We start from the raw sequence: 11,303 nt of genomic DNA on the forward strand, positions 1-11,303 counted from the left end.
TGGAAAAAAAATTGGATCAGAAAATCAACATGCCTAATAATTCTGCACTCCCTGTAAAGGGTGACCCCTCAAAAAGAAAATAATGGTTAACCTACACATTTACAAGCCAACAACACACATTACCTGCTCATGAGCAGAAGTCCATCATTACAGCCGATGTCTGTCCACACGACTGGGTGTCCAAACACATCCCATATTCTGTAGGGGAAACATAAATAAACACAGATGTTACTCCATATTGTACATCAGAAAATATCAGAATATAAAAAGTTAGACCGACAACAAAACAGGTATTTCGTCATATTTGACACGAACATTAAACATCTGATTGTGCACTTCTGTCCTAAATCTACAGCTCAGTTGTTCTGCATTGGATCGTCTGGAACAGACCAATGTGAAGTTTACAAATGTAGACACAACACCAGCTGACTCCATTAAAGCCAGCATGAAACGGAGGTGGGGTGGGACTTGATTTTGTCCATCAGGAATTGATTGGACGGTTGAATGATCAAGTCAACTTTATTTATACAATGCAGATCGTTTCAAAGCAGCTTCACAGGAAGACAATGCAACAGAATTTTATTCGGCCGTACAGCTGCTCCGGAAAAAGGAGTCAGCTCAGTTCAATTATCTTACAGTGACAATGTGGGCAGATCAAGTTTAGTTTATATGGTTAATTTAGTTTACTAATTAGATTTATTTGGACATTTAGTTGAAAATTTAGTGTACCCAACTGAGCAAGCCAAGCCAAAGGCGACAGTGGCAAGGAACCAAAACTCCATCAGGTGGCATAATGTAGAAAAATAAACCTTGGGAGAAACCAGGCTCAGTCGGGGTGCCAGTTTTCCTCTGGCCAATTAACAAACAGCGTATGATTATTATTCTGGCATCTTTACAGGTCAGCGGTCGGAATATTCAAAAGATCGGAGGCAACACGCCGGAGACGGGTTTATTGAGGATGACACATTGATTAAACATTTATTAACTAGGGATATTCGAACGATCGGAGTCATCACGCCGGAGACGGGTTTATTGAGGATGACACATTGATTAAACATTTATTAACTAGGGATATTCGAACGATCGGAGTCATCACGCCGGAGACGGGCTTATTGAGGATGCCATGTCAATGAGGCAATTCCAGGGGGAGTCTAATTGACACAGTCTCTGCAGACACTTCAGGGTCATGCGTTGGTCATGTCTGGGCGCAGGTCCACCGTCTGATCTGGATACGGCCGGGATCCGGCTGACTGCAGTAAACCTCGGGATAAAACAGAGGACTAGCATTAGCGTAGATGCCATTCTTCTGATGATGTAACGGGTACATCAGGTGTTATGGGAAGTGTTCCCGGTTCCGGCTGACCTAGTTAATGCAGCCTAACAATCATTTAATTGAAAAAGTGTTTTATGTGTATGCCATAGTAAAGAGATGTGTTTTTAGTCTTTAAACTTACAGAGTGTGTTTGCTTCCCTAACAATGCTAGGAAGACTGTTCCAGAGTTTAGGTGCTAAATAGGAAAAGGATCCTATGTAGGATCCTTAGTTGTGGTTTGCTAATGCTATCATAGATATGTATACATAGACCCCACAATCAACGGCATCAGAGGCTCCTCAAAAAAACTGGATGACAAAATAATCGATATTACAAAAACTAAATTTGACGATTAAAATGGTAAAAGTCACTCGTTTTTATAAAGTGTACCGTCCAACAGCAACATGCAGGTGAAGTTACAGAGGGAGGTGCGCCTCCTCTGTCTGAGTTTTGTGTGGGGTAAAAGTCACGTGAGAGGAGGCAATGGCTTCATCGCGTTATGACTGGATATGTTGGGTTATAATTGGTTCACAGATCGGCCTGAAGATAAAGTTGGTGTTAATGGAAAGACTAATGAAAAAGTAAGTAAACAACACAGCCATTCAGATATCACCACTTTATGTTGAACTTGAAATGGGCTGAAAACATGGGGGGGAGCTTGCGGAAATTAAAGGTACATTGCCATGTCTGTGTACAGTGTAGCCTACATGTACAAGCTTGATGATGACAGCTGAAAATAAGTTATCTATTAAAAAGAAAACCTGAACATTAGTTCACAAATAAATTGAAATTGTTACTGCCTTTATGTCTCATTTTGGAATAAAGGTAAAAATGTGTACAAATATATGATATTCTAACTACGGTTGTAGTCAACTTGCTCGCGAATGTTCACAGACCGGCTTTGACAGTTTCAATATGGCGTACGGCTTACGTTTTAGCGGCCCATAGAAACAGCAGCTAATGAGGATCTATGTATATATATATATCTATGATTGCTGTGATGTCATGTGAGTGACAGGTTGTCCCGCCCTCACACTGAAAAACACATAATCAGAGATTGATACTAGTTATCTAAAAAGATATAGACAAATAAAACACACAAACACTTTCTTTGAAAAACTAAAATCTGAATGTTTATTGTACTGAAATCCTACTGATATGTCACTTAATGTGTACATAATGTGTAAATTAAATCAGAATCATTCTCGCGTTTTGGTGATTCCCAAGTTTGTTATCAACGTTTTAATCAGACTAGTTGTCCAGTCAGGGAAGTCAAATTCTCTTTCGCTTGTCCCTTCAAAAAATCCACTTGTCCACAAGTGTTAACGTCGAGTCCTTCTGTTTAGCTAACATCCAAATCAGTCAAATAGTCTTGGGGAGTTTTCACTTACGCATTCAGTTATGTCTTTAGTGAACATAAACAGTTGGGAAAGTAATCGAATGCTTGTCAGTATATATTAAACCAGTGCATTCTGTCTTAAAGGGGTCCTATTGTGCTTTTTCACTTTCAACTTTATTTAGTGTGTAATGTTGCTGTATGAGCATAAAAAAGATCTGCAAGGTTACAAAGCTCAAGGTCCACTCCAAAGGGGAATATTTTATCTAACAGAATCCGCTTTCCAAGAAACAAACAAGAACAACTCATTTGGACTACAACAGGCTTTGCGTATAGAGCTTGCGGTTATGGTAAGGGACGTGACATTTCCCGAACACACACTAAGTGGTGCCAATCACAACACAGTGGGCCATCTAGCCAATCACAGCACATTTTGTATTTCAGAAGGAGGGGCTTCATCGAAACCTGACCTAAACGACACGTTCGAGCCAGTCTCTGGAGAGAGGTGCTGTAATAATGTAAAATATGTTAAAAAATAATGTGTTTTTTGAACTATCATGCATGAAAGCATATTCCAGTACACCACAAAAACAAAATCAATGCTTTGTAAAAGGGCATAATAGAAAGTGACCTAATAAACCTGCTGCTGTCTAGCATTTAATGTTAGGCTAATCAAACAGCAAAAGTAAATGAGATAATCTTTTCTCTTCACCTAATAATTTTAGTAAATTAAATAGGAATCAATGTATATTTAATTAATTCTGTAAATTTTATTTTTTTACATCAACATTTGATTACTTTTAATTACAATTTCTGAGGCTATTATTTTTAGTAGGTTAACTTGTTTATTTTATTTGTATCTTTTTTTCCATTGTATTTGTCCTATTGTTTTATCAGTAACTTTGTTTGTTGATAGTGAAATTGCTCTGAAAGGACAGATTAAGGGGTTGGGAGTCATTTAATGGTTTTTATGAACGTACTGACAGGGAGCCCTTAACATTTTGCTTAGGGCACCCCAGAAGTCTAGGCCTGGCATTGGCGACAAGAACATTTGACCCATTTGACACTCGGTCTGACCTTCATGGCCTTTGAAGGATTCAGCCTCTGAATTGAGAAAAAAGCTGACATATCTCTGTCGTTCAAATCTGTAACATGTAAAGGCTGTGCAGTTTCACAAAAACTTTTTAATAAATTGTTTAGCAAAACTAAACGTCAGTTGGCATTTAGGCTTACACACACAAACGGCCTATTCCTAACATATTCCCCATTTAAAGTGATAGTTCACCCAAAAATGAAAATTAGCCCATAATTTACTCACCCTCAAGTCGGTGTATTTGACATTCTTCTTTCAGACGAATAAAATCGGAGTTATTACAAAAGTCCAGGCGAATCCAACCATTAAAATTGGATTTATAGTTGCTCTGTTTTTGAAGTCCATAAAAAGTGCATCTGTCCATCAAATAACGTGCTCCACGAGGCTCTGGGGTGTTAATAAAGGCCTTCTGAAGCGAATCGATGCGTTTGAAAAAATATCCATATTTAAAACTTTATCAAGTAAACTTTCGGCCGACCGCCTTCTGTGGAAAAGTGTTGAATGTTGAAAGACGTCATGACGAGCCTACCTGGTCGCGTTAATCTTTCGATCAGCAGGGGAACTTTACTTTATAAAGTTTTAAATATGGATATTTTTCTTACACAAACGCATCGATTCGCTTCAGAAGGCCTTTATTAACACCCCAGAGCTGCGTGGAGCATGTTATTTGACGGGCAGATGCACTTTTTATGGACTTCAGAAACAGAGCAACTATAAATCCAATTCTAATGCTTGGATTAGCCTGGACATTTGTAATATAACTCCGATTTTAGTAGGGTTAGTAGGGCTAATTTTCATTTTTTGGGTGAACTATCCCTTTAATTTCATTTTTCGAGAGAAAGTGCGAAGCGCAGGTTTTCATCCTTCCACTAGGCGGCATAAGCGAGCTTCGCTTTCAGCCTGACACCTTTTGATCATTGATCACATTCATTAACCGTATTGGCACGAAAGTAGATGACAGCTCAGCGACATACTCTAAATGTCACGCAACAGCACGTATTACAGGCCGTTAACAAACAAAACCGACACAAACTGCGATAAAGTGGAAGATGCGAGTGTAACGCGTCTCACCTGTAAGTACCTGTCCGCGTGAAGTGCTTCAAGAGTGAGGGCGGATCGGACAGGAGTGATGCTGCACGTGGCTCTGTTGTGTTTTCTTCAGCTCGCGGTGTATCTGCACATCTCTCACCTGGGCTCAACACATGACGCTCCTTCACATTCAGAGGGATTCATATCTTCTATAAAGGTATATATGCTTTGACATCTCTAATTATGTAACTATAGAATGTTTGTGCTGCTGTTCGGTTGCAGGTGCTGTGTTGGGGGAGGGACTTTCTCTAGAAAGCACTTGATTGGACAAAATTGGTGTAGAGCAAGAAGAGGCATCAGTGTAATGTATACATGTCTTTCCTACTTCTAGCTGTGACATTAAATAACATTTTCAGACGCAAAGCTGCATTAACATTTCAGACAGGCAGCCATAAATATATACAAGTAAATTTACAGACACTAACTGGACACTTATGATTCTGCTTTGCCCTCATTGTGTAGCATTTGATGTTTTCGTTTTTTTAGCTGTCGTCTTTTTAGATATGAGGTTCTCAGACAAACCAAATAAGATACCGGTACTGTTGTATTTAAATCTCAGTCCTGACTTTAAGGATTACTGTTATTTATTGTGGAATGGAAGGAAGGTCTCATTTTTACATTTCTACTCTGGACCAACAAACATCTGTTTTGCTTTTGCTGTTTTGCCCATTAACAGAGACCGGTAGAAAGCCATAACCTTGACATCAATAGCATGCAAGTACACATTTTCAAAGTGTGTTATTGATACAGCTTTACTGAATTACAGTTATATACTCAGCAATATTTCTTTCACACTGTATTACAGCTTTAGGAAAATGTACATAGACATTCTTGAGGAGAATTGCATAACTTCAGGCTGTGTTTATTCAACATACTTAACATTTGTTTCTTTGCATGTTATGTAGAATTACTTTTATATTTGTAGTGCACATGATTTATGAATCATTAGATTGAGTTTATCTAGCTCAACTGTAGCTAATATGTTAAATTACATGTAGAAGTATTATTTGGACTAGCTTTTATAATGTGGAGTAATGATGTTTGTGTTTATTTATGTCTGTATCCTACAGAATAAGGGATGCGTTTGGACACTCAGTCATCAGAAGCCAAGCTCTGGGAGGTTTGGACAGACATTGGTTGTAATTGTGGACTTCTGTTCATGGACAGGTAATGCGTTTAATGTGTGAATGTGTGTTGTTGGCTAGTTAATGTGTAGGTGACCATCATTTTCTTTTTGAGGTGCCACCCCTTTAAAATGCAAATGATGGTAACCCAAGTAGGTCGGGGAGGGACGGAGAATGAATACATTTATACTGCTAATTTTTTTTCCAGGCTGAAAAGCATAACATTGTGCTGGGGCTCAGGCCCAAATCACCCCCACCCCTTCATATCGCAGAGATCTGGCTGGGATCAAACCAGCAACCTCTGAAACCATGAGGCATTGCTCTTACCTGTGAACCACAGATCTCTCGTCTCAACATGTGAAGGAACTTATACTTCACAGTTAACCTGAATGTGACCGGTGATTTTACAAAAAAATAGTTAAAGATCACAGTTGTGTGATTGAGGTGGGATTTGAACCCAAGCCTCGATCACAGTCTTGTCACCAGAGAACATGTGTTTAGCCACTTATGCCACTGTGACTTTCACACTGAATGTTGGAATGTTTGGGCCCTTTGTTGGATATAATGCCAACAATTTAATATTAGCAATAGTGGGATTTGAACTCAGGTCTCCATGATTAAAACAAAAAGTTTTATCACCTGAGCCACTGAGCCTGGAGAGTTGAAGTGCGTTTTATTGAAAGCTTTGTTTCATATGATGAAAGTTTAGTAATTGTGAGATTTCAACCAGAGTTTCCATATATGAAAGCCTAGTGATTAACCACTGAGCCATAGAGTTTATAATGCTATGATAAATTAACTAAAGGTTTATTATTATTATTAACGTTTTGGCATTGTCATCTTAAAGTACAAGTAAAGAACATGAATCTCCTAATAATTTCATGTCTACATTGGCTTTATGAAATCATACTGGTTTCAGACCTGTATTTATTACACAAGTAGACAGTAAAATGTCTAAATAGGATCACACAGTTAACAATAAACCGAATGACAAACAGTATTATAGAGTAAGTAAAAAAATCAATTCTAGTTTCATAACCTTCTGTCCAAACTCACTGAGAATGGATATTATAACATATTTAATAAATTAAATGTATTTACTATAACACTGAACTGATTAGCCAAATTAAGGTCACCTGTCAAAAAAGGTGAACCCGCTAAAATTCTTCAAACTTAGTTACTACAATTATTGTTATTAATGTAACAATAAAACTACAATGAACATGGGACCACCTTCAAATTGTACAATAATAGTTTTTATTTATTGCAGTTTCACAGCAGTAGCATTTTTGTTTCAGCAAGAGCGTACTCCTTTTCATTATCACTATTTATTTCTAAGACACGACACATTACACTTGTTGATTTCCACTTAATATAAAATTAGTGCAGTGTAAGATATTCATCACATCCTCCACCAGAGGGAGACATTACACCACGTGAGCCCTCTGTAAGTCTTGTATGGTCATAGATGCCACTGGATGGATTTACAATCGAGTTAAATAAACATATTTTAGAACAAGCTATTTCAACTTTTACATATTCAGTTGCAGATTCTTAGCTCACACAAAATTAATACAAACAAAGGAAGACACAAATGCAGATTTGAACATAAGCATTTGAGTGTGGTGTTTTTTTTTACACATTTTGAGATGTAAACAAGGCATTTTTGTACATTTAAATTATTATATTATTCTCTTCGTAGTGTGCAGTCAACCAGCGGTACTCAAAACAGGAACGTGAAGCAGGAGTGACGCTGCTTAAATAGATCAGGCTCTCCGGGACAAGACTGAAAGAAAAACATCCCTCTTTTGTCAAAGCCAGACAAAGCCCCACAGACCTTAAAGTGGGCAATTCAAAATTCTGAAGGGTAAGTTTTCGCAAGAAAAAAAAAAAGATGGAGGGGAAAAAGTTATCTAAGCCATTACGTTCCTTCACAATAGCTCTGGTTGAAGTTGTGCCTCTTCTGATCTTCTCTCAGCTGGACTTCTGCTTTCCAGCCTGTCTTCTCTGATCTCCAGTCATCCGAGAGGCTTCTGCCAGCCTGCGAGCTGTCAAAGTAGCCCTGGAATCAAACGCCACTCCATGCTCAGCTATGATCAAAGGAACACAGGTAAGGCAGCCACAGAGACACATACAATTGGCATCTAAAAAAGTAAGCCGTCTACCCTCCCACCCCTCCTGCCCTCTTGCTTTTTTATCTCCTTACTACTCTGACACAGAGAGGAGAAACGTGGAGCACATTGATCAGAATAAAGCAAAGTGATCAGGTTTTGAAGATGCGGGGGGAAGTTTGTTCTCGCCAGAAACTTTTGGACAAAGGAAATTCTGGGATAGAGGTGAAAGGGACACTTAAAACGCTTCAGAATTTTTTTCTCTGCTTTGAACGATCTTTTCCCTGCTGATAATCCTCTAAACACCGAGATGTCTGTCTTGAGTCAAACCCTTCTTTGATTTCTTGCCGAAATGACCACACACACACACACACACACACACACACACACACACACACACACACACACACACACACACACACACACACACACACACACACACACACACACACACACACACACACACACACACACACACGCAATACAAAAAAATTAAATAAGCATAACATTTATAAAAAAAAAGAATAGTGTCTAATAAATCAATCCATACAAAACAAATACAATACTGTTTAAAAGTTTGGGGTCAATATACGTATAATAATAATTTTTGGATGTATTAAATTGATCATAAGTGATAGTAAAGACATTTATAATGTTACAAAGGATTTCCATTTCAAATAAATGCTGTTCTTTTGTACTTTCTATTCTAATGCTATTCTAATCATCCTGGAAAAAAATCTGCATGGTTACTTTCATATATAAAAGTAACATAACATAAGCATTAACATTGATAAGAAGAAATGTTTCTTGAGCATCAAATTAGCATATTAGAATGATTTCTGAAGGATCGTGTGACACTAAAGACTGGAGTAAGGATGCTGAATATCAGCTTTGCAATCACAAGAGTAAATTACATTTTAAAATATATTAGTAGAAAATATTGGGTAACATGTTACAATACGATTTCATTTGTTAACATTAGTTAACATGAACTAACAATGAACAGTATTTCTAAAGCATTTATTAATCTCAGTTAATGTTAATCTCAACACTTACTAATACTCGATTCAAATCAAAAGTTGTATCTGTTAACATTAATGAACCTGATCTAACACGAACTAACAATGAACAGTTGTATTTTTATTCAGTAATGTTAACAAAGAAAAATTAATAAGTACTGGAACAAATGTATTGCTCATTGTTAGTTAATATTAGTTAATGCATTAACCAACCTTAAGTAATGGAACTTTATTGTAAATTGTTACCAAATATTGTTTCATAAATGTAATATATTTCACAATGTTACTGTATTTTTGGTCAGCCTGGATGAGCATAAGAGACCATTCAAAATCATACTGAAATTTACACCTACATAAAACAGGCGATGGCAGTGCAGAATGCACTTCTCATCCTCATACTAAGACAAATGGTTAAATATGAAGAGTTCAGAAATTCAGATGCAAAAGCCTCCAAGTCTGTCTGACATGTTTACTTTTAAATTAGCTTCTTTTTTTTAGGTTCAGTAATTTCCCTTTAATGGCAATGAAAAGGTTATTATTGAGTTATTGAAATGTCTTATTTTCAAAAATGTTACTTTAGTCAATTCATTGGTATTTAACAAATTTAAAGCTGCAATATGTACAATTTTTGCAGTAAAATATCCAAAAACCACTAGGCCAGTGTTATATATTTTGTTCAGTTGAGTGCTTACAATCTCCCAAATGTTTCCAACTATTTGTAAAATAAATAAAAAATTGCTATTGTAACTAAGGAATCGGGACGTGTGAGGGAGTCGCCTGTCGATTGCGTCATATCTGCGTTCCCCTCGGTTTCCGGTTTTATTTTGCAGAAATGCTTTTACTGCAACAAGTGTCATAACAGCCGCTGAGAGAACGCACAGAGTAACATCATTTTCAACACACTCAGATATGTCTAATATGATACACAGAGCTACGTTACCTCATACTCGTGACCGGAAAAGCGACCGGAAAATGGCGCCGGCGACTGTGGCATAATAAAAGTCCCGCTGCTCGCGAGGCGTGTGTTGCATTCATCTTATTAAAAATCTCTCCAGCGGCCTTGCTCAGCTCCACAACACTCGGGTCTGCTCTGCTTCATACTACAGTAACATTAATATTAATAGTCACATCCATGAACACGATTTCTGCCCGAGTCCTATCCCGATTCTTTTCCACCGGTTGTGTTGTGAAGACCACATGTCCCAAGATTCTGCGCTCAAACTTGGCATCATCAAACTAAGCCTTTGTTTTGAAAAGGTGACCTCTAGCGGACGGAAAAGTTACATAGTGCAGCTTTAACTGTCTTTTGCTGCAAAACCAGCTATGTCCATGTGTGTCTACCTCTTTACAACAAGATAGTAAACAGTTGCAAAATCACTAAAGTTGCAACTGGAAACATTGCAAATGATGAAAACAGAATTCAAAATGTAACAATGAAGAAACGGATCCTCACAGTAAGGGGAGCTGTGATGCAAGTGACTGCCGCGTCTGTTTCTGTCAGTTTTACGGAAGCACACGGTATACAGTTGTGTTTACTTGCTACTCGCGAAATCCTGTCAACTGTAACGATGGACAAAACGCGATAAAAAAGGGAAACGCGGCAATCGAAAGCCAGCAAAAGGGAAGTGGCGTTTAGCGTTTTCTGCCTACGAACCAATTTGATGAACGTATACATTGATTTCTCAATGTTAAGTGGTCTCTTCATTTTTTCCAGAGCTGACAAATGACATATCTAATATGGCATTTAATGTCATGTTAGTAATGATGACTCGTATGACATTTGAGATGTCACAGCCAGTAGTCAGAACATTAACTAATATAGATTATGTGGTTTACTCTCTCTCCCACACACACACACATTTGTTTTTGTGAAATGTGAGGACATTCCATAGGCGTAATGGTTTTTCATACCGTACAAACCGTATTTTCTATCCCCTTACACTGCCCCTGCCCCTAAACCTACCCATCACAGGAGACTGTGCAGTTCACTTTCTGTGAAAAAAAAACTCATTCTGTATGATTTATAAGTATTTTAAAAAAAGTGAGGACATGGGGAACGTCCTCATATTTCACCCTCTTTTTGTAATACCTATGTCATACCCAAGTCATTATACACATTTGTGTCCTGATATTTCACAAAAACATGCCCACACACACACACACACACACACACACACACACACACACACACACACACACACACACACACACACACACAC

The sequence above is a fragment of the Gobio gobio genome (genome assembly GCF_949357685.1).
Source record: "Gobio gobio genome assembly, chromosome: 5".
NCBI classification, from domain to species: Eukaryota; Metazoa; Chordata; class Actinopteri; order Cypriniformes; family Gobionidae; genus Gobio; species Gobio gobio.